Consider the following 6,000-nt stretch of genomic DNA (forward strand, 5'->3'; position numbering starts at 1 on the left):
TTATATCAACATGAAATAGCACATTATCACTGCGGCTCTGAATATCTTCCAGTCATGATCACACACAAGCGATGTCCAGGAAACCTCATAATATGAAATTAATTCGCCAGAAGAGCAGTGCCGAAACACGACTCAAGTAAAGTGTTCTTGCAATTTTAAGATTCAATCACAGATGTCGCTAGAGAGCACAAAGTTACACAGTGCAGCTTTAAGACGCTGGTATAACTCCCAATAAATTTTTTATTTTGCACACTCGAGAAGGGCATCAGGATTCAAAAATAATGTTTTGTCAATAAAATAAGGCATTTGTGATAAAACAAAAAAAATTTGTTAATTGTGGGCTAAGCCTAAAGCCTACTTTGTTAATACATTTTACAGAATGTCACTTTATGCCGCTTTGATATTTTCACGAGCTAAATCTTGCAAAAGATTACATTTGATTTTGACCCATTAACCTTAGGTTTATCGTATCGCATATTGCTGCATGTTATTGCAAGTTTTTATCGCACATCACGTTTTTCCTCCTAACCGTGCAGTGGCCAGTTCTTAATTTGCTTATTCTTTAGAAATTATTGAAACGAAAGGCTGCTATTTAATATGGAGGGGCAGAGAAATACTGTAAGATATGATACTCATTATATGAGGTAATACTGTTATTTTGACTATATTAATAGACTGACTTTCTCGTATTTTCTCAATACCAACATTTTGAATAAGATCCTTGTTATCTGCAGGGTTGGGAGGATTACTTTTGAAATGTATTCCACTACAGATTACAGAATACATGCTGTGAAATGTAATTTTTAATGTCTTCTGTTAGATTACTCAAGGTCAGTAATGTAATCTAAATACTTTGGATTACTTCTTCAGCACTGGTAGATTTTTTCAATACATGATGTATTATATATACATTCTCTGAAAAACCAAAATATCTCAAGCAGTGTTGTTTCTAAAACAAGATTAATCAAACTGATCTTGTTTTAAGGATTTTTAGATATTTTTACAGGAAAACAATACAAAAATTATTACCAAGAATATGATTTTTGCCCTAATATCAAAGGTCTTACTAGACAAAGAAATTATGATCTAACTTGAATATTCTTGATAAATAAATATGATCGTGTCTGGTAACATGTGCATGTTAAATGGCTAGAAATAGCATTTTAGCTTAGCGTAAAGCTAACAATTTACACAAGGTTCATCTCGATTTCTTCTACTCCAAACTTACTTCAAACGTACTTCTCTGTGTGCTCGTATGAATGTAACACATCATAAGAAAGTGTTTCACGCTGTTCAAATGCTCTTTGGTTCGCATCATTTATATGTATAAATGTTTTCCATCTGAAAGGACAAAATATTAAATGAAACAAATGACAATAAAATGCAAAGTAATCTCTTCAGTAATCAAAATACTTTTAGAATGTAACTGTATTCTAATTACCAATGATTTTAATTGTAACTGTAGTAGAATACAGTTACTTATATTTTGTATTTTAAATATGTAATCCCGTTACATGTATTCCGTTACTCCCCATCCCTGCTATATGTCGCTACTAACTTTCAAACCAAAATTACGCCTTTGCCATATTTTGACATCAGATCACTGTTTTAATGCTTAAAATGTACGAAAAGGTTTCCATTGAACATTGGACCTGTTGACCACATGACAGGCCAAAATGTTCACAGTGAAGGATACATACAAGATCAAATAAAAAAGATCAAATAAATGGCTAAATATGATAGCATGATGACTGATATGAAAAACATAAAACATTTTGCCCTTCTGCTTATGCAGTTTGTTTAAAACGCAGCTTATTAAGGTTTAGTAATCACACAAAGCCATATTGCAATCAATTATGCAGAATTAATGGATATCTCAGAAGTCAAAGTCAAAAGTGTTTGGAATGGTTTCCCTCATCATGTTGCCTAAAGGTTAGTGCCGTTTAACGTTTTTCAACATTAACGTGAGAACGAGACAGAAACAAAATGAACTATGACATGTTCTGAGGAGTGCCAGCCATTCTAGATATTGTGGCTATTATTACTTCTGGAGTTTTTACAAAGTTTGTTACTAATTAATGATCAATTTACCATCGGTTTTTCATATGCCCATCTTCATGCTTATTACCGATATGCCGATGATTTTAACCGATACATCCGTGCATCCCTAGTAATTTACCACTGGGATAAACTTAAACTTAAATGAATGTTTACGGTTCAATACAAGTTAAGCTCAATTGACAGGATTTTGACGTATAATGTTGATTACAACAGAACATCATTTCAACCAGTTCCTTTGTTTATATAAAAAAGAAGCAAAAACTATCCAAAAGTTTCAAAAGTAGTTGAACAAAGTTGCGATATTGGATATAGCTTTACACTGATAAGATTAGTACGTGTTTTTATGCCACTAAAATCACGTTAACGTGAATAACGTTTACGTTTTGTGGCTATACATTTGAAATGTTTTGAAAGCGAGTATACATGTTTTTGGGCTGACGCCATTCACTCCCATTGAAAATGCCTTACAGTAACTATGTAACAGATGAGGCTAAATCATTTTTTGTGGTAATCAACATTATGCTACAAATACTGTCAATTGAGCTTAACTTGTGTCTTGTTTTGAGGAAACCTGTGTCGAATAAATGTGTCACATTTCGATATTTTTACTAGAAAATAAGACAATACTGATTACCAAATATTCCCAGTCTCACAGCCCCCACTGCAAAAGAGACGTTCTTTACAATAGCAGCGCATTATGTGTCCGTTGAGTCCAAATCCTACGTCATTATTACCCAAGCCCATCCATTACTGTAAAACATAAAAAAGGGACAATGTTCTTCTTCAAACATTACCAACCCCTGTACGCCACTACAGGAACAAGATTTATCACTAGAAGGGTGAACGTTTTCACTCCACTGCACAATCTCCACATATAACACTCACACAAGCGTGTGTATGTGTGTGTGAATGTGTCCAATGCGGCGATGCCTCCTCTGTCTCACCTCTGTTTACAGTAGAGCAAGGTCTACTCTGCATCGAATGTATATATACGATATATAATGTGGAGCTCTCAAGGATTGACCCAAGCACTTAGCTTGAATTGCTGCACACCTCCCCGTCATCTATCCCAGTCTGCATTTCTATTTTCCATCTGACTTACAACGCGCTATTCACCTGGTCTCCACCGCAATCAATGCGATTGCCTCTTAAACAGCCTTTTCCTGTTATCAGGCCTGATGTGTTTGAGCTCCGAGACTGCATTGGCAATTGTGCGGCAAAGAAGAACAAGAATAAAACACACAGTTCTTGACTTTTATTACTGACCTCAGTGCAGTTCATAGGGATGATTCACACAAGAATGAAACTTTTCAACACTTGTGCCTTTTTTTGCCATTAAAGGAATATTCAGGGTTCAATTGAGGTTTGTGTTCATTTGTGGTAAATGGTCTGCACTTATAAAGCACTTCTTTTTAACCTTAGAGGTTACCAAAGCGCTTCACTGTGTCCCATTCACCCATTCACACACACATTCATACACCAATGGCGGCAGAGCTGCTATGTAAGGTGCTAGCCTGCCATTGGGAGCAACTTGGGGTTCAGTGTCTTGCCCATGGACACTTCGGCATGTGGAGTCAGTGTGGCCAGGAATCGAACCACCAACCCTGCAATTGGCAGCCGACCCGCTCTATCACCTGAGCCACAGCTGCCCCATTTGTGGCATAATGTTGATAACCACAAAAAATTATTTTGACTCGTCCCTCCTTTTCTTTAAAAAAAGCAAAATCGAGGTTATAGTGAGTCACTTACAATTTTTAGAGGGTTTAAAAGACTTAATAATTGTATAAAAGCACTTAAATGGATTCTTCTGTTAAAACTTGTGTTATTTGAGCTGTAACGTTGTTAAAATCATCGTTTTACATTCGTTTCAGGGTTGAAGAGGTTACTCCGTTACGTCATCAAGGCAATGACGCTGTAAAACTGGATATAACTTTACACAGTAAAGGTTAGTAAGTGATTTTAACACAATAAAATCACGTTAACATGCATATTGTTCACATCTTGTGGCTATGCTTTTAAAACAGTGAGTATTTTAACGTTTACGGATTGACCCCATTGACTTCCACTTTACCAGTAAAGTAAAGGAGGGACGAGTCGAAATACAGTTTGGTGATAATCGACATTATGCCTCAAATGCTGTCCACTGAGCATAACTTGCATTGACATTCATGGAACCTTCCCATTGCACAAAGAATATTTAGACTATAAAAAGGTACATAAAACCAAATTTGTACATAGAACCTATTGGAACCACTATTTTTTAAATAGTGCATATGGCTGAATTTTCATTTTTGGGTGAAATATCTCTTTAATTTCTCCTGCTAACTAGTGCCTTTTTATGTCAAAGCAAAGAAATAAGAGAGTATTTATGCTTCGCTTCTCCATATGTTCTGCTTCTTCACCGAAAAAAACATCAAGCTAATCAAATTTATAAGATGAAGTCCCTTTGGTAGCTGACAGGACAAGTAAATCTGCGCCTGTTGTAGGCGGAACAGCTCAATCAGCAAAAAAGATGCTCGGAATCAGCAGCTGTACGGCTATAACAAGCTCTCTGCTGGACAGCAACCCATAATAGTCTGTGCAATAGTACTCTGGAACTTCAATAATTCATTAGCTGTTGCCTAATGAGAATTTGTTGCCATTGCAATTCAGATATATGCAATATAAATCATGAAACTTGACATGACAAAATATAAAAGTACAAAAACAAATGCAACTGAATTGTATCTTAACACGTACCTACAGAGTCAGCAGTGATGTATTAAACTGCATCCTTCAGGTTTCATGAGATGCATATTGTGCGGTTACAAATGATGACACACTCAAGTTGTATTCTACGCACATTGGCCACTATTATGTAATGTGATACTGCAGCACTCGCCTGCATGTAAAAGTTGCACTCACTGAACAAAGATCTCTCCTCCATGCTGCATTCAAACACTGTTTCTTCCCTGAAATTCTGTTATAAAGACTTAAAGACTACATTTAGACTCTTATCTGTGTTAAAAAAGCTTTAAAATATTCAAATGCATAGTAGAATTCACATGCCTTACCATAAAGAGGGGATACTGTACTTACCTCTGGATGGTGCGTATCCTCACTAAAGATGTACTGCACCAAGAGGAGGGTGGTGGTGGGGAGAAGGTGGGAGGTCAGAAGAACGAAACTTCCCAGGGCACTTGGAGAGCTTAAGAAAAAAGAAAAAGCTAAGTGACAATAATCAGGACTTTGCTTTTATCCTCTTCTGGCTTTGTTGGAAATATCAGACCCCGGGCAAACACATACACACATCCCCAGATGTCTTCTAGGCACCCCCACACTCACACACATATACGCACACACACGATAGCTTGGATCGGGACAGCTGCAGTGATGCTCTCATGCGCACACACACATTTCTCAGCCTCACACCCTGCAATCGTTGCTCAGCTCCACAGCCTGTGGTGCTCTACTGCTGTATTTGCCGGCACTGGGCTGTCATTGGTTCATGTACTGCTCAATAAAAACTCATCTCGTTTCCAATTGGATGAGGGTGGTATTTTTTCATGGTACACTCTGGAAACCCATCCCACCCATTTTGCTTTAAAAACCTCTCTAAGGAGAATGCTGAGCTTTGAAAATCACCCAGGATGAATAGGAGGAAAAGAGATGGAGTGATAAGACCGCGGGAGGGTGGGGGCGAGAGAGAGCGAGAGAGGTGCAGTAATGGACCATTCAATGAACGGCCGGGAGAAGCGCTAGAGCCGCTGAGGATTTTGATGTGGGGGTGGGGGGGTTCTAGGGGACATTCAGAGTCAGACTTAATGTGTTATAGTGCAAACAAACAAAACAAAAAAAAAGCTAGAAATAGCCCAACGATTAGAACAGAACGCAGGTTCTCGTGACACGTTATTATATGTCCTTTAAGTCCTTTTTTAACTTAACGCTGTGCCTACAAAC

General features: G+C 37.5%; 1 protein-coding gene across 1 annotated transcript in view; it reads right to left on the reverse strand.

Moving 5' to 3' along the window:
- The window catches only part of LOC127646722 (synaptotagmin-2-like), a 60,531-nt gene extending 55,157 nt beyond the window's left edge, over nucleotides 1-5,374 (reverse strand). Inside the window, exon 1 of the mRNA XM_052130560.1 lies at nucleotides 5,140-5,374. The gene's annotated coding sequence lies outside the window, so the exon portion shown is untranslated. The remainder of the gene's footprint in view (nucleotides 1-5,139) is intronic.
- Nucleotides 5,375-6,000: the final 626 nt, after the last annotated feature.

Source organism: Xyrauchen texanus, chromosome 7 (genome assembly GCF_025860055.1).
Source record: "Xyrauchen texanus isolate HMW12.3.18 chromosome 7, RBS_HiC_50CHRs, whole genome shotgun sequence".
Taxonomy (NCBI): domain Eukaryota; kingdom Metazoa; phylum Chordata; class Actinopteri; order Cypriniformes; family Catostomidae; genus Xyrauchen; species Xyrauchen texanus.